At 38.8% G+C, this 26,576-nt stretch overlaps 1 protein-coding gene across 2 annotated transcripts in view; it reads left to right on the top strand.

Moving 5' to 3' along the window:
- APBA1 (amyloid beta precursor protein binding family A member 1) overlaps window positions 1-26,576 on the top strand; it is a 289,420-nt gene that overhangs the window by 205,960 nt on the left and 56,884 nt on the right. The window lies entirely within an intron of this gene.

The raw sequence follows: 26,576 nt of genomic DNA, 5'->3' as shown, positions 1-26,576 counted from the left end.
GAAAAGTTAGATATGGTAAACCTCTGGAGAAAACTCGGGATAGAAAGGAATTTTTTTCTCAGTGATACATGGCACCTACACAAAAATTGACCACATAATAGGGGATAAAAACCTCAAAATTAAATGTAGAAAGGCAGAAATATTAAATACATTCTTTTCAGATCATAATGCAATAAAAATCAACAAAGGGCAGTGGAAAGATAGACTAAAAATTAGTTGGAAACTAAATAATCTAATCATAAAGAAAAAGTGAATCAAAGAACCAATCATAGAAACAATTTCATTAAAGAAAATTACAAAAGTGAGACAACATACCAAAATTTATAGGATGTAGCCAAAGCAATAGTTACGGGAAAATTTATTTTTCTAAATTCTTACATCAATGAAACGGAAAAGGAACAGATCAATAAACTGGGCATGTAATTTTAAAAAACTAGAAAAAGAATAAATTAAAAATCCCCAATTGAACACCAAATTGGAAATCCTGAAAATTGAAAGTGGAAATAATAAGATTGAAAGTTTAAAAAAAACCCAAAACTATTGAGCTAATAAATAAATCTAGGAGCTGGTTCTATTAAAAACAACAACAGCAATGAGATAGATAAGTCATTGTTTAATTTGATTATAAAAAGAAAACCAAATACTCATTATCAAAAATTAAAAGGGTAAGATCACCACCAATGAAAAATAAATTAGAGCAATCATTAGGAAATGTTTTGCCCAATTCTATGCCAATAAATCTGACAATCTGAGTGAAATCGATGACCATTTATGAAAATATAAATTATGTAGATTAACAGATCAGGAAATAGAATGCCTAAATAACCCCACTTTAGAAAAAGAAATTCAACAAGCCATTAATGAACTCCCTAGGAAAACATCCCCAGAGCCAAATGGGTTCACAAGTAAATTCTACCAAATATTAAAGAACAGTTAATTCCAATACTGTATAAATTATTTGGAAAAATAGGTGAAGAAGCAGTCTTATCAAACTCCTTTCATGATACAAATGTGGTATTGATACCTAAACCAGAAAGAGCTAAAACAGAGAAAGAAAATTATAGACCAATTTCCCTAATGAATATCGATGCAAAAATTTTGAAAAAAATACTAGCAAGGTGATTACAGCAAGACATCATGAGGATTATACACTATGACCGGATGGGATTTATATCACACAGGGCTGATTAAATATTAGGAAAACTATCAACATAGTTGACTATATCAATAACGAAATCATGTTTATCTCAATAAATGTTGAAAAAGCTTTTGACGAAATACAGCACATATTCCTATTAAAAGTTCTAGAGCATAAGACACATTCCTTTAAATGATAAGCAGTATCTAAAACCATCTATGTTATCTGTAATGTGCATAAACTAGAAGCCTTCCCAGTAAGATCAGAGGTGTAGACGCCCATCATCACCACTGTTATTCAACATAGTACCAGAAATGTTAGTTATAGCAATAACAGAAGAAAAAGAAGTCAAAGGAAGTAGAATAGGCAATGAGGAAACAAAACTATCACTCTTTGCTGATGATATGATGATATACTTAGAGAACCCTAGAGAAGCAACTGAAAAACTACTTGAAATAGTTAATTTGACCAAAATTACAGAATATAAGATAAAACCACATAAATCATGAACATTTTTTATATGACCAACAAAGCCCAGCAGCAAGCGATGGAAAGAGAAATTCCATTTAAAATAATTGTGCATAAAATAAAATACTTGGGAGTCTACCTGACAAGACAAACCCAGGAACTCTATGAATACAATTGCAAAATGCTTTTCACACAAATGAAGTCTGATCTAAACAATTGGGAAAATATCAATTGCTCATGGTTACATCTAGCCAATGTAATAAAAATTACTTCTACCTAAACCAGCTTACTTATTCAGTGCCATATCAATCAAACTACTAGTAAATTATTTGATAGAGCTAGAAAAAAAAACAAAATTAATCTAGAAGAACAAAAGGTCAAGAATAATGAGAGAATTAATGACAAAAAAAATACAAAGGAAGGTGTCCTAGCAATACCAGATCTCAAGCTATATTATAAAACAGCAATCATCAAAACTATTTGGTACTGGCTAAGAAATAGAGTAGTGGATTAGTGGAATAGGTCAGGCACACAAGACACAGTAGTTGATGACCATAGTAACGTAGTTTTTGATAAACCCGAAGATCCTATCTTCTGGGATAAGAACTCCCTATTTGACAAAAAGTGCTGGGAAAACTAGAAAATAATAGGACACAAACTAGGTATGGACCAATGTGTCACATAATATGCCAAGATAAGGTCAAAATGGTTACATGATTCAGACATAAAGAGTAACACCATAAGCAAATTGGAAGAGCAAAGAATAGTTTACCTGTCACATCGATGGGGAAGGGAAGAATTCATGATCAAACAAGAAATTGAGAGCATTACAAACTGTAAAATAGACAATTTTGATTATGTTAAATTAAAAATCTTTTGTACAAACAAAACCAATACAACCAAGATCAGAAAGAAAGCTGAAAAGTAATTTTTATACTTTACAGCAGGTCTCTCTGATAAAGGCCCCATTTCTCAAATATAAAGGAGAACTGAATCAAAGTTATAAGAGTACAAGCCATTCCCCAATTGATAAATGGTGACTTCATATAGGTTATGAAGAAGTCCTCTAAATCACTTTTGATCAGAGAAATGCAAATTAAAATGACTCTCAGGTATCTACTCACACCTACACACTCAAACTGGCTATTATGACAAAAAAAGGAAAATGATAAATGTTGGAGAGAATGTAGGAAAATTGGGACACTGATGCATTGTTGATGGAGTTGTGAACTGAGCCAACCATTCTGGAGAGCAATTTGGAACTATGCCCAAATAACCAAACTGTGCAAACTCTTCGATCCAGCAATACCACCGCTAGGTTTGCATTCCAAAGAAATTATTAAAAAAGGGGAAGAGACCTACATGTGCAAAAATATTTACAGCAGCCCTTTTCATGGTGGCAAAATATTGGAAATGACAGGAATGAGTATCATTTGGGGAATGACTGAATAAATGGTGGCATATGAATGTAATGGAATACTAGTTTGCTATAAGAAATGATGAACGGGTAGATTTCAGAAAAAACCTGGGAAGATTTGTAGGAATTGACGCCAAATTGAAATGAGCAGAACCAGAAAAACATCATACACAGTATCAGCAACGTTGTATAGTGATCAACTATGTATGACTCAGCTCTTGTTAGCAACACAATGATCCAAGGCAAGTACAAAGCACTCAGGAAGGAAAATACTTTCTATATCCAGCCTCTGAATGCAGATCAAAGCATATTTTTTCACTTTATTCTTTTTTGTGGTTTTTTTTTCCATTTGATCCTTTTTTTCTTTTAGGTCCGACTAATATGGAAATGTTTTATGTGATAGCACATGTATAAACTATATCAAACTATCTACTATTTGGGGGGGAAAGGAGGGAGGGAGAAAATTTGGAATTCAGAATCTTAACATGAATGCTAAAATTTTTCTTGACATGTAATTAGGAAAGAAAAATATTTCTAAAAAAAAGAAATCTAGCTTGAGGCCAAGAGGCGAAGGAATGATTGAAACAGCATTTATAAATATTTATTATATATCAGTAATTGTTCAGAAATCCAGAGATACAAATATAAAAATCTAAACAAGTGCCTACCCTCAAGGACCATGATTGATGTCTGGAAATGATGTGACGAGTGACAGGGAGAGGAGAAAGGCAATTTGGCCAGAGACTCAACACTTCTAGTTAGAAATGGTAGTACATGGCATTAACATTCTGGTGTCCGATATTTTCCATTATTAAGTTTGGGAACAGACACATATCCCAGAAATATTTAGAGAAGTTATACCTTCCATTGTTAATGCTAATTCTTTATTATCTATGGTAAATGGATTGAAAGATAAATGAGGAAAGGGACAAGGACATGTATATTTTAGATACTTTAATTCCACAGATTTTTTTCCTAAAACCAGTGTTTTCTATCTTCTCTCTCATCCAGCCTAAAAAAAAATAGCACTTTTACTTTTTTTCCTGCCCTGCCCCTGTTCCCTTCTACATATGAATAATGAAACATCCAGGGAGCAAAAAGAGTATATATGGCTTTCATTAACCCATTTGCAGAGAGTGCTGAGTCTATGGAAAAAATCAGAATTGAATTTAAATTCACATTTTGTGGGCCAGCTTTTATTAGCAGAAGGGTCAGTCACCTCTACCATATCCCTCTTGACTCTGTCTTCACCCCTGCAAGGTCCCACATATCCCCATCCTGGAAAGTTTTTCAAGGAAAAGATAGTCTCCCTATACTTGGCCCTTATCACACCTCATCCAGGGAATTTTGTTCAGTCCTAAGTATCATAGTTTAAGGACATAGAGAAACTGGAGAGTGTTCAGAGATCAGCTAGGATGGTAAAGTTCATGTCATGTTAGGGTTGGCTGAAAGAACTATCAGTCAGCAACCATTCCCTTACCAGGTGTGGTGCTGAGTATCAGGGGCTAGAAATGCAATATCTTAAATATACAAATGCAAGGCAAAAGAAAGTCTTTGCCTGAAGATAGCACATGACAGGGAACTGAAAAGGGAGGAGGGGGTGGTACCTGGAAATTATAGACAAGCCCAGTTTTCAGCCTAGTGAGAAATGAAGAAGTGACTGGTCTGGGCACCCTCTTTAAAAAGATTAAATGAACCTAAAGATGTTAGGCCTGGAGGAGTATAGGTTAGACTAGATGGCTGTTGAGGTGCATTCTAACTCAATAGCTTCCTAGCTTTAGAATTGTAAAGGGGCCTCAGAGGTCATCTAGTCCCACACCTTAATTTGACAGATGAAGACAACCAGACAACAGAGATTAAAGTCACATTTGCATTGATTGACAATGCTGGAATTTGAACATTGTGCTGGTCTTTGGAACCACATTCTCCAAGCCCCTCAATGTGTCCAAATCTTAACTGTGCCATTTTTGAAAAGTTGCTAAAACCACTCTTACAGAGCCTAGGAGAGGATGGATTGAGTTTAGTCAGTCAGGGCTGCCCTTATCATTTTCGTAGGGATGAATCTCCCCAGTTTAATTGCAGTGAAGGTCAGCCTGATCTGGATCTGATTAAATATCAAGTCCACTCTCCCATAGGGGCAATTCCAGACCATCGGTAGACTGACTCACCTCTCATATCTGGCCTTATCTCCTAACATAATTACAACCTTCTTTTATACTACTTTGTAGCATTATCTCATTGTCTAGAGGGTATTTTGTGTTGTTTCCCCAATTGAAGAATAAGTATTTTTGAGGTAGGCACAATATTCATCTCTTGTGTCAGCCTTCATGGTGCTGGGCACATAGTTGATTTGGTGTGACATGTCAAACAAGCTGATCTGTGTCAATAAATTAGAGTAGCTCTCCTGTGAATTATTCTCAGGCTGATTGATGCTTTACTTCTTAGAGAAGTTCTGAAAGGTAGGTTGGACAGTGTATTCCCACTTCTTAGAGAAGTTCTGAGAGATAGGTTGGACAGTGTAGTCCCACTTCTTAGAGAAGTTCTGAGAGGTAGATTGGACAATGTATTCCATTGGTTAAGAGGCAGCTTAGGTGACATATTGGAGAGTGGGCTTTACCTGGAGTCCAGAAGACCTGAGTTCAAATTTGACCTCAGTTACTTAGCTGTGTAGCCCTGGGCAAGTCACTTAACCTCTGTCAACTGAAGTTTCCTCATTGTAAAATGGGGATAATAATAATTCTTACCTTTCCAAGGTCGCTCTCAGGATCAAATGAGATACTTGTAAAGTACTTTAAAGATCTTTAGTTCCACATAAGTGCTTGCTATTAGTTGTTATTCGTGGTAGATTTGGGCTGCCATCTTGGTTTGGGAGGCACTGAAGAATAAAAAGTTTAGAAGGGGACACAAGCATGAGTTAATTTTGTTACTACCTTATAATTTAGTAAATTTAATTTTTTTTTGGAGGGGGAAGGCAAGGCAATTGGGGTTAAATGACTTGCCCAAGGTCACACAGCTAGTAACTGTGTCCAGTGTCTGAGATCTAATTTGAACTCAGGTCCTCCTGACTCCAGGGCTGGTGTTCTATTCACTGTGCCACCTAGCTGCCCCATTTAAATTTTTTTTTAAAGAAAAGAAACTGTACATAACAAATTCATGGTTTCACATGCAATTCTTTTTTTTTTAAGATTGGTATTATAACATTCCTCATTTTCTTCATATGTTGAAAGATTTGTGTTTGCTGATGATTATTACATGCATACAGAAAAAGAAAACATCTTTTAAAAATGAGTAAGATTCAGCAGCTGATGAATCTGAATTTCTGCTCTACCCCCTAACCTGCCCCAAATCCTTAGACCTAGTCCCTTAATCTTCTCTTCCTCAGTCTCCTTCTCTGTATGGTAGGTTCAGCAGATTAAGATTCTCCAGGTGGTATATGAGAAAAATGGCCCCCACATACTCCATGTGCTTTATAGAAACGTTATAAGAATCAGAAGCTTAAAATATTGTTTAACAAAAAAATGAAAACTGCCCCCTACGGAAAATTAGTCAAGTCATGTCAAATCAATAAGGGTTTGTTATATGTGAGGTATATTACTGAATGAATATACATCCAATCAAAGAAAGATAGTTCCTGCTGGAGAAGGAGAACACATAAGAGGAAGCTGAAAGAGAAGAGGAAGGCACCTGGGTGAAGGTCCAAAGACTGGAGAGAAGCAAAGATATGGCCAGCCTGGACGCTTTCTTCAAAATGGAGGTTCTGGGAGGAATCAGCCAATCGGGAAAGAGACACAAGGAACGATTACAGTTTCAGTGTGAGAAGTCCAGGGGTAGAGTGAACCCCAGAAAGGCTGGAAGGCCCATTAGGCACAGTTTGTTCAGGCGTCTCCTTTCTCTCTGCCTCCTTTTGCCATTTTTTAGGAGCCCCGAGTGCCCTCCTGCTGCCCAGCTGCCTCTTCTGTGAATTCCATCCAGAATAGCTCTAGGTAGCATTCCCTAAATCATAGTGTAGGTGGCAGTTTTAAGGAAATGTTGGCTAGATCCTGGATCAAGCAGGCTAGCTAATTCTTGATGCTGATATTTTCTTGCTTGGTTGCTATTTGCTCAACTCCTCTGAACACACAGAACTGGCAGAGACGTTAGAGAACAATAGGCTGCTTAGGCTATTTGGGCACCTCGAGGCTTCAGGTTCCCCACCCTGCTCCAGAGTTTCATTCAAGGCTCAGCTCAAGCCCCATCTCCTACATTAGTCTTATTCTAGCCTTGCTCTGGTACCTGCTACTAGTACCACACTCTACAGAAATTACTTTATGTATTTTATGATCATTTCTCTGTGCTTGTATGGCTTCCTGGATGTAGAATATAAGACCCTTAAGGGCAGGAACAGTTTCATTTGGTATTTGTCTTTTCAGTGCCTAGAACAATGCCTGGTACTTTTTCTTTTCTCTTTTTGGTCTCAATGATTTATTTGGCCTCTTCTAGGGCATGTTGGCAACTGTTTTGCAGGATCACAAAACCAATATATGCTACAGGCATGACTTGAATCCCGTCCTCATTCCAAGGTTCATTCTTTATTTAATATCTACTTCTCACACATAATAGGTGTTTAACAAATGTTTATTGAATTAATTAGTTAATTGGGACTGCTTCCAACTCAGTGCTTTCCTCACTACAATATGATGCCTTTTTTGTGTGTGAGAGGTTTATTTTCACAAGCATGGTGGACAGGCAGGCCTAGGGATCCTTCGTTTCTCTGACATCCCTTCCCATTGACTCCCCCATCGCTATCCTTAGCTTATTCCATCAGGCTGATTATAAATCTGCATTCTTATAAACTGCATGGATTTTTCTTTGTTTGTTGCTAGGAGACCACTAACCAAGGTCAAGTGCCCACGCTAATTCATTAAGACTTGTTAGCAGCATCTGATATTGTTGACCTTGGGGTAGGGCTGTCATACAAGCAAGTGTGAGTGAAGAGAACTGGTCGCTTGTCCCTGGCTCCATGTTTGTGAATGCTCTAGGAAAGCTGTTGGGGTATTTCAAACTGTGGTGCTATCAGATCTCCAGAGAGGTCTGGGCAGTCATTACTTTTCTGGCATCTAGGGAGCAAAGAGACAAGAATAAAAAAAGATAGCCTGATACCAGGTAGAAATTGCTAATGGCAAATGTCTCTTCTCCTGGTGCCCCATTTTTCAAGCTGATTGACTGCCAGGCTGGTCCTTCCTTGATAGAGTTGAACATGATGATAAGAGTCTAAGAAGCCTGACCTCATTTCTGCTTCATTTGTAGTCTAAGGGGGACTGTGTGGTATTTTGAGCAGTTTGGGAAGTTCTATCCCAAGATGAGTCTTAAAGGTTTTAGAGTAAATTGCACCTGCCATAAAGAAGTTTACATTCTGAGGTTGACCCCAGAACTGTCCTAGATCTCTAAAATATTAGCCAATAGGGAGTTCTTATAGATTCTTGAGTAGGGAGTAACATGGCCATAAAATGGTATCCAGGGGAGATTTATTCAAGCAATAGTTTGTAGGATGTGTAAATGTGGAGGGAAACTAGAGACAGAGAGATCAATTACAAGACTGGGTGTTAATGATATTGGCTTATAGCATAGATTATAGAAACAAGAATAATGACAGATCTTAAAGGCTCATTGATCTAGGCTGTCAGGCAGGAAACATCTGTCAGGCACTTATTTTGTACTAGACGTGCTAAACTCTAAAGTTTATAATCTAATGGGGACCACCTAGAACCAAAAGAGATCTGAGAGACTAGTCTAAACCATTCATTTAATAGAAGAGGAAATTGAGGCAGCTAGGTGGTTCAGTGAATAGAGCCCTGGACTTGGAGTCAGGAGGATCTGAGTTCAAATCCAGCCTCAGACACTTAAGACTTACTAACTATGTGAGCTTGGGCAAGTCACTTAACCCCAATTGCCTCGCCTCCCTGCCTCCAAGGAAAAAAATTTTTGAAAAAAAATAGAAGAAGAAATAGAGGATCAGGGAAGCTAAAGGTCTCAGAGTGAACATCAGAGGGAAGATTTGAATCCAGGGCCTCTGACATCTGACCCACTTCTCTTACTGGCTCTTGGTATGCTAGCTATTGCACTGAAAAATAGATAAGATTTCTTAATGAATTGGTTTGGGTGGGTTGAAGGATATGATACATAATAGTTGATAAATAACATGTGTATCTATCTATCTATCTATCTATATATATATATATATATTTATATATTTATATACATACGAACACAATAAAGGAGGCGGCAGTTTTAGGAGAATTGCCCACTGGGCCTAATGGACCAATAGTTAAGTGGATTGGCTTTGAAATTCCTCTCTTTAAAAAAAAAAAAGAAAGATTCTGAGACATCAAAGGTTGCTGCCATTCTAAGTGGAGGTTCTCTGTTTTACCCCTAGATGTTTGTTTCCCACATTTTTCTTTTTATGCAGCATCATGGTGTAATAGAAGATACATGGGACAGTCAGTGGAGTACCGGGCCTGCCATTTAATCCCAGTGTGGAATGTCATGTAACTTCTCTGTGTCTCAGTTTCCTAATCTGTAAAAGGAGGGGTCTGCTAGATTATATAAATCCCTAAGGGTTCCTTCCAGCTCTAAATTTTATAATCTCCTTTTTGCCTTCATTTAAGTGCCTATGCCAACTTTCTATAAAAACATGAACGCACTGTCCATGTTTCAGGTTTTCCATCCCAGGTTTCATCTATTATTGATAAGAAAATGGAGAAGACTTTTCAATAATTTAGCAGGTTTCAGGTGCTATATGAACTTTAAAGGGAAGGAAAAAGTAAAGACACCTGAATATTGGCTTGTCAGGATGGGCTTTGGATTAGTATTTGGTTATCACTTCTAGAACAATTAGAACTTTTATTTGTCATACATCTGAGAGGTTCAAGTCTTTAATGAGAGTAACACTAGGGTCTCTCCAAAGAACCCCAACAAAACTAATAACATGGAAGATAACTGCTTGAGCAGTCATTTCCTGGGTGGCCTGTTAATCCAAGTAAAGCTGTTTACCAAGGCTGATAAGAAGAGGGGGAAAAAGAAATGGTTTCCAATAACAGCTAAGGAATTTTCAATTGGCAAAGAGTACATAGTTCAGACATTTATGAAGTCACATCAAAAGGTTTATTCTCTTTTGTAAATAATTAATGGAAAGAAGAGAAATATTTTGAAAGATGCTCTGTGCTGATAACTAGCCAAGAAAACCACCTGCTTAACATAGAGCTTGAAGGACCCTTAAAGGTCTCCTAGTCCAAACCCCTCATTTTACAGATGAGAAAACTAAGGGCTCAGACAAGGAAGTGACTTACCATGGTCAGTAACCTCTTAAGCATCAAGTAGAACTCAGCTCTTCCCAACTCCAAGTCCAGCACTCTGTCAATTAGACCACCCTGTCTGGAAGATTTATTACTCTGAAAAAGAAAAATCTTCTAAAATGTTGCATGAAGACCCCAATAATGACATTGGGCTTATTTGAAATCCAGTAGATGACATTTTATAAAATATAAAAATAAGTGAGGAAAGGGAGAATTCAGTTCAATTCAATTGACATTAAGTGACTGCTATGTGCCAGGTGGGACAGCTAGGTGGGACAGTGGATAGAGTGCTAGGCCTGGAGTAAAGAAGACTCATCTTCCTGAGTTCAAATCCAGCCTCACACACGTACTAGCTGTGTGACCCTGGGCAAGTCACTTCATGCTGTTAGCCTCAGTTTCCTCAACTGTAAAATGAGTTGGAAAAGGAAATGGCAAACCATTCCAGTATCTTGGCCAAGAAAACCCCACATGGGGTCATGGCGAATTGGACATGACTTAAAAAATGACTAAACAACATTATCACTGTGCAAAGTGCCAGGGATACACAAAGAGGCAAAAGACAGTCCTTGGCCTCAAGAAGGTTACCGTTGCTCAGAAAATCTCTCTGCTACCATCTCCTCCCACCCTGAGCTCTGTCCATTTTTCTGCAGCATAATGACCAGATTATTCAGAGGGAGATTTCCCAGTTCCTTTGCTTCTTGGTACACTGCTTCTCCATTTCCCCTTATGTACCCTCTGGCAGTTTCTCTGCTCATTAGCTGCCCAGTGGCAGTACTTATATGTAAGATCCTAAGATTATTGATCTTTAACCAGAAGGGACCTGTGAGACCAACTAGTCCAAGCTTCCCATTTTACTCTGAGGGTCTTCCCCTCCCAGACTGATTCCTTTCTGAAGGCAAACTATGCCATCTTTGGTCTCAGTCCTTACCTAGCCTTGAATCACTGCATGGGTGTTTGACTAAGACCTTAGCTTAAAAAGGTCTCCCATTCCATCTTGACTTGGGTCTTGTCAATAGACTCTGATGACTCTGGAGGAGAGAGGGAGGCTGATGATTTTACCCAGCTCTGCCTTACTCAAATCCAATTTGCTCCCAAGTCAAGACATCACCCTCATGCCATCAGTTGTCCTCTTTGAGAACAAAGGATGAATAGCAACAACAGTCTCGTTTTACAGATGAGGAAACTGAGATCCAAGGAAGTTAAGTGATTTGCCCCAGGTCATGGGTAGTAATCTATCAATCAACAAGGCTGTATTAACTGCCTACCTTGTTTCCGGCACTGGGCTAGGCACTAGGGGTTCTACGTTGTACATATGTACACGTACACAAAGTAGTTAATTACAGAGTAGAGTACCAGCAATTGAGGGATACAGAAAATGGCACGTGAGCCATATCTTATAGGAAGAGAGAGATTCTATGAGGCGTAGGTAAGGAGGGAGAGGCATTCCAAGCATGGGGGGCAGCCAGTGCAAATGCATGGAGACGGTTGGCTATAGACTACTAAAAGGTCCATTGAGCCTGGTTGTATAGGGCTTTTTAAAAGACAAATAGAGGAGTGTATAGTTTATTCTAGACGCAATAGGAAGCACTGAAGTTGGTTGAGTAGGGGAGGCACATGGTTAGATCTGCACATAAGGAAAATTAATGTCTAAGGCAAGATTTGAACATCCCTCCTCCCCCTACTCTGGAACTAGTGCCTTTCCATCTATTTCATGAACCCTCTTAGCTGCTTTCCAGCACTTTTGGTAAAAGGTATGTTGCATGGGAAAACTCAAAACCATTTACTGATAAAAGAAGGCTTTTATATTATCTGTGTATTTCAATTATCTATAAATGGTATCATTTATAGGTCCCATGACCACTGAATTCCTTCCTACTCATCTTCCAAAGACTAACTTTTACAGCACTTTCTATGTGAACCCTTTCCTGATGCTCTTCATTGGTAATGATCTCTCCTCCCCTCCTCAAACACAACCTCAGAAATGACTTTGCTTATACCTTTCTTATACTTTGGTGTATACACACACTTTATATGTGTGTACATGTATATATGTATGTATGTATATATACACATATATAATTATATACACACGTATGTATATATAATATTTATGATATTTTATATTATAGGTATTTGTGTCTATGGTATATTCCCCTACCAGTTTGTAAGCTTCACGAGGGCAGGGACCACATTTTTAACTAAATTTTACATCTCCCCCAGAACCTGGCACACACAGGAAGCAGTTAATAGATGCTTATTAAAGAATCAGTGTGGCTTTACATCAGGATGACTGGCATGACATGCCTTTTTCTATCCACCAACCACCTTGGTTTTCCATTTTTCAAAATCTTTCCCAAATTCCAGCTTTTCCATGGGCTGTTTCTAATTCAGTTCCAGAAACAGTGTGACCCTCCCTCAGTCACACTGTAGGTGATACTGAGAAGTTCCAGGACACCACAAGAAATGTTGAGACAGCCTTCTCATTTTTGTCAGTCATCCAGGGGGCGCTTTCCTCTGTACCCCTTCATATATCAATCATCTTGGCCACTTCGGTAAGATTCGTACCTTGGCTGATCTTTTATGGCCTTTCTGCGCCTCGTGAACTGTCAGCACACAGTATATGCCAAGGACCATCAGTGTTAGAGGAACAGCTTCTAGCTTGTTCTGTAAGCAGAATCCAGTGCTTCTGGTACTTCATGGGCTCTAAACTTTCTCTTTTAAAATGATTTTGTTTTTGTATTCCCTTAAATTCCAGCTACAGCCTCCTGATCTCTCTTGCCTCTTACCTAGAAAACCATCCCTTGTAACAAAGAATAAAAAAGAAAGAAAAAGCAATTTAGCAAGATCAACCAACCCGTCTACTATCACTCTGCAAAGGGAAGGAGATGCCTTTTTTCATCTTTTTCTGGGTCTTGTCTTGGTAATATTATTATATTTTCCAGTGACAGTAATTATAGCTAACATTTATATAGCATTTTCAGGTTTGCAAAGGGCTTTATACATACTGATTTTGATCTTCACAATGAGATCAACTTTATTCTTATCCAGATTTTACAGATAAGAAAACATGATGACAGTATGCAGTTTGTTGGGGCTTTTTGTGTTCTTGCATAGATGTCGTGTATACTGCTTTCCTGGTTTGCATTTTTACTTGGCATCAGTTCATTGAAATCTTCCCAAGCTTCCCTGCATTCTTCATATTCATCATTTATTAAAGCACAGTAATAATCAATCATCAAGTGACACGCATTAAGTACTAGGAACTGTGACCGAAATACGAAACACTTTGAATATCGCTCCATAAATTTTCAGTAGGCATGCAACCTCTAAGGCTGGTTGAAAATGACTCTCTCCTCCTTACCGCCTTCTCTCTTGCCCCACTCCCTTTAATTTTCAGGCCTCTTCTTCACAAGTTCTATAAGCCTAGCAGAGTTTTTCGCATGTGTGATCACACCTCCAAGTTGAGTGTGCCATCCCCAGAAATAGCATCCTTACACCCTGCTGGGAAAGAGCAGTTTTCTCTAAAACTAGGAGGCACAGAAGATGATGATGCTAGAGATCTTGACGCATAGTTTCATAGGAAATTCAATCACAAAGAGAGTTAATATGGATGGTGCAGGCACGATGTGAGGTCATCCCAGCTCTGATTACAAGTTGCATTATTGAATTCAGGCATATAACACCACTAAGTGGAGGAGGGGTGGGGGGGAGTTTGAACAAAACCTCGTGCAAGTGCTGAGATGAAAGTTTATTCTCAGCCTCTGAAGTCAAACAGACACACTTGAGCCAAGACTGCTTCATAAACAACACTGGGGAAGATGGAGAATTTTTGGATGTTCCAGCTGGAGTATCATGAAAGAAAGGTAGGTGGATCCCCAGGCATCAAAATGACGTAAATGCTTTCATTTGAACACCTTTCTCCTCGTTGTTCTTTTGAAATGAGAGTGATCTTTGTATTTCCCTTGTTGACAATAACAGCAAACAAACAAAAATGGATTTCAGGAGTTTTGATGAAGCTTCCCAGTTTTTCAGCAGTATTTGATGGCAGTAAATGTACAGGTTTAGGGAAGGGGAGAAATGCCTCTTCCTCCTTTGGGGAAGAAGGATTTTGAGGCTACAGGGACTGTTACCTCTTCCTGTTGGCCCTGTGTTCTTACTCCCCCTGTTCTAGCAGATTGGTTGATTTCAGCTTTGTAGCCCCAAATCCCATGCTGTGCTGTTCCTTGGGCTTCAGCTATGCTAATTAAAATAAATGTAAATGAGGGCCTTCCTGAATCTGCCCTCTTGCCTGCATAAAGAATTGTTCACCCAACATTCCAGTATTAGGTATCACAAGAATTTATGATTTCTCAGCTGTCTCCCTCATTAAAAAAAAATCATCTTATTTTCTTCCACACAGCTCTTACACCAAATCACAAAATAACTGTCAATAGTTCTTATGTACTCACCCTGAATGGAGAAATCACTAGAATATTACCTAGAAGAGTTCATTGCAAGGCTTTCCCGCATCCTAAATTTTTGAGCAAATATAATACAGTGACGATATTTCAAAGGAAAAAAATCCTGCGGAGGTATTCATTTTGTCAGATAGTGAATGCCCACTCTCATGGAACTAAGACACCAATTTATGATCAAATTGTTTGTTTTCAATTGAGATTGTGGATTTCAGAGCTTAGAATTCATTCAAGAAACTAGAAAATAGTCTTAAGGCCTTGTCGTGAAAATGCCTCTCATCATCTGCCTTGGGAAATTGTAGATAGATGCATGTATACCCAGGGCACTCTCTATGAGATATATGCTTTCTTGGTTTCCTCTCATAGTCTTAAAGTGAGTTTCGTAGTTTTTCTGATTAGAGGATGTAAAGGAGCACATTTCTTTGTGAGGGAGGAAAATGAGGAAATGATTAAAATATTTTCACAGATAACTATCTCAGAATATTCAAATTGTGTTCAATTACCTTCATTATAAAGATGTATATGTAAAAACTTCATTATATCTAGACTATCATTTTAATGATGTAATGTACAGTGCCTTTGATAACTTTCCTACTTGACCATATTAAGGAAAATAGAAGTAAATTAATGAAATAAACAGTTTAAATTGAAGTCGTGTGTAGTATAGTTAATTAAACAGGTTTTTTTTTTTCATTTCAGAAGCACAAACATGACCCAGGGGCAAAAAATAGCTAATTATACATTACATTGTTATCAAATTGTTTGGTTTTTTTTTTTAACTTATATAAATGAGAAGAAAATGTCTTTTGTTGACTTGAAAGGAGAGGGGGAAATCAGATATCATATACCAGAAACCTAATGAGCAAGCTCTTGAGAACCCAGAAAATTGAGATTCTTACATGCAGTCTCTGAAGAAATCCAATTTAACAAACAATTCATAAGTATTTACTTTGAACATTGTTCTGTAATAAATGCTGAGAATGTAAGAATCCTACCTCAAAGAGTTTACAGTCTATAAGATAAAAATAACTACATTTCAAGAATTAATGAAGGCTTCAAGGAGATACCTGAATTGAATCTTGAAGGAAAAGAAGAATTTCCACAGGTACAGCTATGGAGGAAGAACATTTTAGACATGCAGGACAGCCTAAATATACGCACGGAGGCAGGACAGATGATTAGTAGCCTAGTCTGGCTGGAATGTTCAGTGTATGAAAAGAAATAGTATGAAATAAAGCTAGAAAATTAGTTTGCAACTAAGATAGTTTTAGGTAAGATATAGGCAGCAGGGGGTCCAAGAAGATCTTAGAGCAAGTGAGTGCTATAATCAGACCTGCTCAATGAGAAATAATGAAGACTTAGGTTATGATGGTGTGATAGTAATGGAATATAAAGATCCCCCTGTATTGGCTCGGTTTTCAAATTGATTGTGTTAAAACCCAGAGCTTGTTAATCCCACCTGTGGGATGGACTTGTTGATGTGAAAAGAAAGTCCTGAACTGGGAGGAGCTGGTGACACAGATTTGGAGAGACACAAGAGAGAGGCAGAAGAACTTTTTAGAAGCAGCACCCTCGTGGAGGCAGAGAGAGACTGAGAGGATTTCTGAGGGCCACTGGACTTTTGAGACCTGCCCCCGGAGCTGCCAAGGACTGAGGAGACATGGCTGTTTTGCTGGTACCTTGTCTGTCTGTTTTGATGTTGTTTTGCCAGATTTGTCCACTGGTGAAAGACAGTCCTGTTGAAGAAGTCCTGGAACCTGGCTGTTGGCTAAGAGCTCCTGAGACTGTCCTGCAGACAGAGAGTGAATACTGTCCACTGGTGAAGGACAGTGCTGTTGTTGCAGGGGTCTGGAAATCTTTCTGTTGGTTCAGAGCTACTGAGACTGTCCTGCAAACAGAGAGTGAATACTGTCCACTGGTTAAGGACAGTGCTGTTGTTGCAGGGGTCTGGGAACCTTTCTGTTCCTTCAGAAGCCCTGAAGAAGGATTTTCTTGTTGTATGTTTACAGAGATCCTGGGAGAGGGTTTTGCTAATGTTTTCAGGGGTTCTAGGACTGTTCTGCAGACAGAGGATGAATTAATGAAGAGACTGGCAATGTATCTTGTGGCCTTGCTAAGCCTTGTCTCCCCAGGAACTAAGATTGCTGAGAATTTGCCTCCTGTCAAGATGAAGAAAAGACCTCCATTTGGGTATTAAGTGCTGTGCTTAAACTTGATGTAACTCTGGGGTAGATTCAATTGTGATCCAGGGTGGGGAACTTTTGACCTTTTTGTGTTCTATGGTTGAACAAATGAATGTACTTTACTTAGATTGGAAACTAATCTCCATTTGAGAAGAGGGGCTTTGTGATGGACCAAATTAAGGTACAGCCTAGGGGTGGAGTAGCATTTAGAACAGGGACTTTGTAATTGATTGAATGAATGGAAGGTCCTCGGGTGGGGTAGTACTTGGAGATTATTTAATCACACTTAGTAAATGCTGTATTTTGAATGATGTCATGTTTTGATCTTCTCTGTTCTTGGTTTGTCACTGAGTAAAATGGAGAGCACCTATGCTGGTATTTTGAACCTTGGGAAGTTGCCTTTCCTTGGCATTACATTACAGATGGGCGTATAAAGCAGAATCCGATAGTGGTTTTAGAGTCAGAAGACCTGGGTTCAGGTTCTAGCTCTACCACTTTTGTGACTGGAGGAAAATACCTTAATTGCTCTGATCATCTATTTGTTCATTGGTGCAATAGGAATAATATTGGTGCTATTTCGTGAGATTTGTGTGAAGAAAATGCATTCAGTAAAGCATAAGGCCATTAAGGGCAGGGACTATTTTGTTTTTGCTTTCGTTCATTGACTCTGAAGTTCAGGTACTTGGGTTCAGATCCACCTCTGATCTTTACCACTGAACCTGTGTGGCCCTGGAAAAGTGACTTGATGTGCTTCAATTATATAATCTATAAAATGAAGGGGATGGACTAAATGGCCTCTCAACTCCCTTATAGGTAGTGCCTATTAAGGTAAATTGAACAGAAGTGTAATATGGTATGCAAATGTCAGCCAATATCATTAATAATAATTAAAGAGAGGAGATGGATAAGGGAGATGTTGTGGATGTAGAATTAACAGGATTCGTGAGGGGGAGGAAAGAGTCAAGGATGCTTGCAAGGTTGCCAGCCAGGATGACTGGGAAGATGGCGATGCCATCAATACACATAAAGAAGTTAGGAGGTAGGGAAGATTTAGGGGAATATGTGGAGTTCAGTTTTGAACAGTTTGAGATTGAGATGCCAGTGGGAGATCCAGTGGACAGTTAGAAGTACAAGGCTATAGAAACAGTTCTGTTTTGAAGACAAAAAATAGAGATTTGGGAATCACTTTGTTGACAGGTATTTTGGAGACATGGGAGTAGATGGAGTGCCATGGAAGAGGGTATAGAGAGATGAAAGGAGGGTCAAGGACAGAGACTTGGGGTATGATCAGTACCTACTTAGGAGCTAGAAGGATATTGAACCATCAAAGATCCTGAGAAGAAAGTCAATCAACCAACATTTATTATGTCTCCTCTATGTGCCAGGCACTGTACTAGGTACTAGAGATACAAATGCAAAGAATGAAAGAATCCTTAATTTTTAAGGAATTTAGTGTTTAGCAAACTAGTCAGACAAATAGGAGAATGAGAAGAGAATGATGTCAGAACAAAGGATAACAAAGTGGCTAGAAGCAAGAGCAGATCAATAATGCCAAATGCCACAAAAGCATCAAAGAAGATGAAGGCTGTGAAAGATCTTTGGAGTTGTCAGAAAGCCTTTAATAAACTCAGAAAGAAAAGTTTCAATAGAGGGGGTCAGAAGCCAAAGGGCGGGAGGTCGAGGAGTCCCAAGAGGGTGGAGGCAATGAGCTTAGACTGATTTTTTTTCCTAGAAGTTTGGCAGTGATAAGGATAGAGATGAGGCTACAACTTGAAGTAGGAATAAGGTCAAAGGAAAGCTTTGTAGGATTGGGGGGGGAAAGGTGAATGGGTTTATAAATGGATGGAAACAATTAAGGAGAGATCGAAGATGAGATGAAAGATGACCAGTGGAGTGAAACCTAAAGCAGATGAGAGAGGTCCAACAAAACAGATCAGGAGGCGTGGCAAGAGCACGCAGAAGAAAGAAGCACTAGGAGAGGTGGAAAGGTGAAAACGCCGTGGTCAGAGAGATGTCGGAGTTCTGGACCTCAGACGCGGAACAGTTTCAAATAACTGTGTGATGTGGCCTTCCTGGCACTAATGAGGTTGAGTGAGAGACCAGAATGTTAGAAGGCTCATTAATGTGGATCAAGCATTGGGTTTGTAGTCAAGAGACCTGAGTTGTGCTGTTAAGTGACATTTTCATTTACACATCTGTGTAACTGCGGACAAGTCGATTCTTTTGTTTACTCCATTTAGTCATTTATAAAATGGACTGGTTAAAATATCTGCTTACTTAGTTTCAGTTCAGTTGTTTTTTAGTCATGAACGAGTCTTCATAACCCTATTTGGGGTTTTCTTGGAAAAGTTACTATAGTGGTTTCTCATTCTTTCTCCAGTTCATTTTACAGATGAGGAAACTGAGGCGAACTGTTAAGTGACTTGCCTAGGGTCAGACAGCTAGCAAATGTCTGAGGATAGATTTGACCTCTGGTATTCCTGACTCCAGGTCCTGTGTTCTATTGATGATAATACCTTGCATTCACTGAGTGTCTGCAGGGTCTCGACAGTCTAAGGAGGAAAACCAGATACTAAGATTATTAAGAAAAGTAAGAGGATGTCAAGGAAGTTGGTATAGGGCAACAAAGAAGATGTATGAACTTAGACAGGAGATTGTTGAATGATGATGGCAAAACAAAGGAATGGCCTTGGAGAGTAAGGAGAACCTTCTTCTCCTGGTGCTATGAGTTTGAAAGTGTAAGAAAAAAAAAATTGTAAGAAGTGGGAAAAGTTAGTAAGAAATGCAGTATCTTCAGAGGAAAAGCCTTATTTTAGTTTTTTAAAAAAGTCTAAGAGAAGAATGAAGGATAGAAGTGTTTGTTGGACAATGAATTTGATCTCCAAAGGGAGATGGCCAAGGTAAAAAAATTACCAAAACTGAGTAAGGGGAAGAGGTAGCCACTAAAAGGAGTATATTTGGACTAGAGATTCAAAAGGGTCCCCTGCTGGAGTTAGTGATATTCCTTGTCCTAGAAAATATCTTTTAAATTCATTGAGCATGAAGTTGACACTTAATTCTGTGATGGGGTCATCGTGCTTAATTGGAGAATTATTGGCAAACATTTGAGTGCCCTTTATGTGTATAATAAAGTAAACATTTGTGAAGCCATCTGAGGATACAAAAACAAGCAAGCATGAGGGGCCTTGCCCTCAGGGAGCTTATATTCTAAGGGAGAAGACATTCTAATGGTCAGGATGGCCCACACTCACATCACACATTTTTTGCAGATTTCTGTAAGCAGTTATGCCTTGACTGTCTAGGAAGTTGTGTTTAAAATATTCAAATACAACTGGACACACACACACACAAAACATTTTTGCATGAAACTGTTTGAAGGCCTGCTTACATAAAGCAAAATACAGTTGGTCCTTCCTAGATAACTTTTTTAAAAGAACAATGCAAATTTAATGTAGTCCATAAATTGACTGTCAACTAGCAGAGATCTTTATGACAGAATCCCTTGGTCTCTGAACCCTTGAGGTTTCTCCTCAGTTCCATGATGAAGCAGTGAAGTATTTTTCTCCAAATCCAGAAAAGCCAGTGTTCTCTTTTTAGGAGTCTGTTGTTTAAAGGGAGAGTAGGAACACACAATCAGACTCAAAGCAGGAAGGAAGCAGAGAAAAGAAGCAAGTTGGCCTGTCCTAAGACCCCAAAAGGACTTTCTAAGTGGCTTATTTAGATACAGGGTTCAAATAATCTCCATTCATACATGACTTTAACCTGTCATCACCCACCTCACTCCCACCAACCCCCTTCATGAAGTACATGATAGATACTCAATAAATATTTCACTGAGTTGAAGATTAAAAAAAATTAATTGGCACAGTGGATAGAAAGCTAGGTCTGGAGTCAGAAAAACCTGAGTTCAGATCCAACTTCAGACATTTAACTATAGAGATGACCCTGGAGAAATCCCTTAACCTCTGTTTGCATCAGTTTCCTCAACTGAAAATGAGATTAATAGCTACTTTTATCTCAAAGGATTGTTGTGAAGACCAAATGAGACTTATCACAATGCCTGGCACATAGTAGGGGCTATATAAATACTTATTCTCTCCTTCCCCTTCCCACTTGAGTTTGAGAGCTGCATGTTTAAAATTATAAATAAAAACTCTGCCTCTATACTTCCTACAATCCCCTAGGAAAGCTATGTACTAACTGCTTCCTGGGTAGGGTACCTTGGGAGTTTTTAGAAAATTCCCCAGATCCCTGGACTGTTCGATTCAGAACAAATGTTTTTCATTTGGGTCATTTGAGAGTCAGTATGGAGTCCATTATCAAGACAGCATTATTTCCCCCAGTACTGACTCAAGAAAAAGAAAGATGGAGATTAACTATTTAGCAAAATGGACTTTGTCGGTTCTTCCCTTTGTTAGCTAACATTTATGTAGGGCTTTAAGATTTGCAAAGTGCTTTACACATATTCTCTGATTTGATCCTCACAACCATGTGAGGTAGGGACTATTTTTACCCCCATTTTATAAGTGGTGAAACAGGCTCTGAGAGGTGAAGGCTCTTGTCCAGGGTCCCATAGTTGGTAAATATTTGAGGTTGGATTTGAACTTGGTTCTTCCCTACTCCAGCTCCAGCACCCTCTCCACTGAACCACCTAATTGCCTTCCTTTGAGTTTATGAATACTTTTATTTCAGTGGATCTGTTATCTGGTCAATGTAGGCCTTCCCTCCAACATCTCAATCTACACACACCTCATTCTGTATACATTACAAATTCATTCTCCCAGGGACCTTTCCTTTAGATCTCTGGATGTTTCAAGAATACCAATGGAACATATAAGACTCTATGAACTATCCTTTGCTCTAGCTACATGACTGGCTTTTCCTCTCATATGTCTCACCAACGGTAGCCTTTGTATACTTCTATACAGTTCTCATGACCACCATGGTACCTCTAAAATCTTCTTTGGGTGTCCCTACAACATTAATTCTTCTGAAACTGGAATTCCGTAATCTTCAACCCTGGAACATACACCAGAAGGACTCTGGTGTATCTAGGATCACAAACCTAGAGCTGGAAGGAACCTCAGAGGTTATCTATTTCAATCTCCTCATTTTACAGATGAGGAAACAGAGGTGGGAGAAGTTAAAGTGACTTGTCATAGTAAGTGTCAAAGGTGGGATTTGAGGCCAGGTTCTCTGACTCCAGAAAGAAACTTGGAAACTCATTAAAAGCATTGTGCAATTTTCAAAGGGCATTCTGGCCCATTTTCTTCCTTCTCTTCAATTATTGAGTTCATAGTCTACTCAGAGTGTCTATCCAAGCTCTCTGTACTGAATGAACAGCTCTAGAGAATGTCCATCCAACTGCATACCACAATCTAGACAATAAACATTCATTTTTAAAGACTTCTTAAAAGTTTCACTGGTATGTTTTGTTTTTTTACATTACATACCTTTAGAGATTACTCTCACTTCAGGGGCATTCTTTTGTAACAGTAAAATATTTAAGTTAAACTGATAATACAGTGATCTCATCTGAAAGTACATGCAACATTCTGTATCTGTAGTTCTCTACCCACCTCTCTGTTTAAAAAAAAATTAACAGAAATCTATTTTCTCTCCTTTCTTGTTGTTGATCAGTTGTGTCGTATTCTTCATGACCCCATTTCAGGTTTTCTTACTGGAATGGTTTGTCATTTCCTTCTCCAGCTCTTTTTACAGATGAAAAAACTGAGGCAGAAAGGGTTAAGTGACTTGTCCAGAGTCACAAAGCTAGTAAGTGTCTGAGAACAAGATTTGAATTTAGGAAGATGAGTCTTCCTGAATCCAGGCCCAGCACTTTATCCACTTGCTACCTAACTGCCCTTAAGGGAATATTATTAACTCTACATAGAGATTCTGGAATCTCCAAGGCAAGCCCACATTCCTTTCAGTAGCTAAATTTCCCAGTTTTCTCATCACTATTCAGCTTAGCCCTTCCTTTACCCAGTTTTGACAGACTTCTTACTCTTCTTGGCATCATATCCTTTGAAGGATATATGATCAATTGTCAACGGACTTTAGCCTTCATTTTTCTTCTCTTAGACTCTTACCACCTAATGAAAAGGAGTTTTTCCTCTAAAAACTGCATTCCTTACTACCTTCTCCTACTTTTATCCTATCCTTTTTTTTACATTTCTAAACTTATAGGGCAAGGAGTAGAAATATATATATTTCTTTTACCCTCCAAGACAGGTAGAACTTTTCTTTCATCATCCTCTTCGCCATCAGTGTCCATCTCTTAGCAGACCTTAGCACTTTGAACCCAGAGTCTGAGTTCCGGTAAGAGTATAGGAATGATGGTAACATTGGGTGGTTGGTTGTTTCTTGTTCTTAATCTGGAAGGGCAGAACAGAACGTCAGATCTTCCTGCCCTTGGGCTCCCGCCTTTCAGATGTCCTCATGAAAAACTACAACAACAATATATTTATGTACTGATTTAAGGTTTACAAAGTACTTTCCTCACACAGACTTAGGGTAGTCATACCAACCCCCACTTTTTAAGTACAAGTACTGTCACTATTTTTAAAGATAAGAAACTCACAAGTGGAATGTCTTAAGTATTGAATTTGGAGTCAGTGGAAATAAGTTCATATTTTACCACAAGTGTGACCTTGGGAAAGTCACTTTAACTTCTAAGACTCAGTTCCCTCATCCATAAAATGAAGGAATTAGATGAGATGACCTCTAAGGTTCCTTCCAGCTCAAAACATATGATCTTTTGATCCTCTGACTTTTGCTTGGCTCCAGATTACAAATGGAGCAGCGACACCTAACAGTTACAAAGAAGCAAGTTTAGGTTTGTTTTTAGAAAAAACCTGTGAAGAATTAGAGCTGTGCCAGTGTGGAGTAGACTGCCTTGGAAGGCAGAGGGTTCCCTTCTAATGGAATTTGACTCATTGCCCTTTGAGGTCCCTTTAAGATGTGAGGTTTTGGTGCTGACTTTCCCCAGGCCCATCTCCAAACCATGTTTATAATGTTTTCATTTGTCTCATTGAAGTTGAATATCCATTATCCCAGTGGATTATAGTCTCTGGGGCTAGGGTAGTTCTGGTTGCCCAGAATGAAGCTTTTCAGAGTAATCTCTGTCCAGTAAGAATAGTTGATAAAATATTGACTCCACTACATTCTTGAAAAATAAGAGTTATCTGTGATTTCTAGGGGATTTTGTTTCTGCTTTGGGGAGAAGGTATCAGTATAAAATTATGGAATTCGGTAACATCTTTTTTTTTTTTGCAACAACAGAAAATGTGAGATGGGGTGATATAGAAAAGACATTGGCTGTAGCTCTTTTAAATACGTTGGACCACCCCATTTTCAGGGACCAAAGCTTTGATTTTATTGGCACAGGGAATTTTCTTTTCCCTGTGAGGAAACCCTCTGTCCAAATGTCCTAATGCACTTCCTCTGCAATCTGTCATCTTAGAGAGTTTTCTGGGACACTGAGAGAGTAAGTGTCTTGCCCAGAGTCACACAACCAATATTTGTCAGAGGAATGACTAGAACCCAAATCTTCTACTACTACTACACCATGCTACATTTCTATCATCCTGGCAGTTTTAAAATCTAATAATAAGGAGACCGTAACTTAAAGGGTAATCCCTCAATCCTGTCAATTCATTGACAACTTCTAGGTCTTATAAGAGTGATTATGGAACTTACAGGAGAAACTCTGCTACAGTCCAGGAGCATGTCCCCTGTCCTTGGTGCTGAAGTAGCATCTTAGGATATCCCAGCTAGAGGGAAAGATTTGTTCTTTGACCAGAAGACACATGAAGCAGTGTGGTTCAGTGGAAAAAGCATTGGGTTTGGAGTCCAGAACCCAAAAAATCATACTGGGTTCACAGCACTGATTGAACTATAGCAGGCTAATAGAATGAAATAGTGGACCCAGATTTTCCTCTTCTCCGTCCTAGCTGTCCTCAACCCTCCTCCCCAAGCCCCTTGCCTATCTCATTGCCAGGTGATCTAGAACCAGTCAAACTGCAAATGATATAGTTGGTCAGCTAGGAATTAGGAAGACCTGAATTCAAATCAGGCCTCAGATACTTGGCTGTGTAACTCTGGACAACCATTTAACCTTTCTGCCTCAGCTTCTTCATCTGTAAAGTGGGGACAAGAAGAGCACCTATCTTCTAGGCTTGTTGTGAGAGTAAAATGAGATCATATTTGTAAAGTTCTTTGCAAACCTCAAAGTGCTGTATAAATGATAGCCATGCTAGCTGTTTTTCCCCCAAAGGCATAAACAATGAATAGGAACTAGATGAAGAATTTAGACCTTTTGCTGTATTCTGAAGGCACAGCTAGGCAGTACAATGCATAGAATACAGGATTTGGAATCTGGAATTTTTGAGTTCAAATCCTGCCTCAGATAGTTATTAGCTTTATCACTTCTCTCCATATCAGTTTCCTCATCTGTAAATAAGAGTTTACTACATGACTTCTATGTTCCCTTCCAGCTCTAAATCTTTAATCTGTCATCGTATGGGCAGAGGCATGGAGAGATCTTCCATATTGAGAATTTTTCCCACTGATGAAATCATAGTCCTGGAATTTACACACACACACACACACACACACACACACACACACACACACTGTCAACTTAAAATTAATATGAGAGAATATACACTTTGTTTTTGTTCAGTTGTGTCTAACTTTTCATGACCCCGTTTGGGGTTTTCTTGGCAAAGATACAGGAGTTATTTGCCATTTCCTTCTCCAGCTCATTTTACAGATGAGGAAACTGAGGCAAACAGGATTAAGTGACTTGCCCAGGATCACACAACTAGTAAGTATCTTAATCCAAATTGGAACTCAGGTCTTCCTGATTCCAGGGCCAGTGCTCTAACCCCTACACCACCTAGCTGCCCTATATTTTTCCCAATATGCATTACATTTTAAAAATATATATGTTAACTCAAAGATCATCTGTGGCTAAGTGAAAAAAGCTCAAACCAGGAGGATATACAGTAGATTGTTCTGTTTGCCCTGGCCTCTCATCAGCCTGTCATCTCTCCATCCAAGTTGTGGTATCATTGCAGTGGATCTCTTTCCTATGTGTAAATATTTATGATCTTGACTGTAACATCACCTCCCTGTTTAAAATCATGTGGAGCACATAAGGAAAAAACATCCAAGTCCCATGATGAAGACCTAGAGCTGCACTGCTTATTAAACAGTGATTTATGTATTTGTCACATCTTGTCCGTTTTGTCCCCTCTTCTTTCTGGAGATGTAGCCTGTTAAAGAGGTCTGAATTTTAGAGTTTTTGCTTAATGAGTCTCCCCTTCAGCTCAGCCGCCCCCTTACCTCTTCAACACCATTGCCTTGGGGAGATTTCCTTTTCCAGGCAAAATACTTTTACTAATGTCTCTTGAAGTACCTGTTTTTCTTGGTGATTACTCCGTTGAGTTAAGGTCAGACTGGGGGATTTCTGGATCATTGAAAATCTAAATTATTGGTGACCAATAGGCAAGTAAAGTAGTATATTTTTCTGCCACTCTCTTAGCTTTGTTTTCTCTGATTTTAAGTTTGAGCTTCAAA

The sequence above is a fragment of the Petaurus breviceps genome, unplaced genomic scaffold, assembly GCF_028583685.1.
Source record: "Petaurus breviceps papuanus isolate PSGF00001 unplaced genomic scaffold, PetGlider_PUasm1.0 118, whole genome shotgun sequence".
NCBI classification, from domain to species: Eukaryota; Metazoa; Chordata; class Mammalia; order Diprotodontia; family Petauridae; genus Petaurus; species Petaurus breviceps.
The sequence above is the reverse complement of the archived record's forward strand: the minus strand, read 5'-3'. Positions and strand labels throughout refer to the sequence as shown.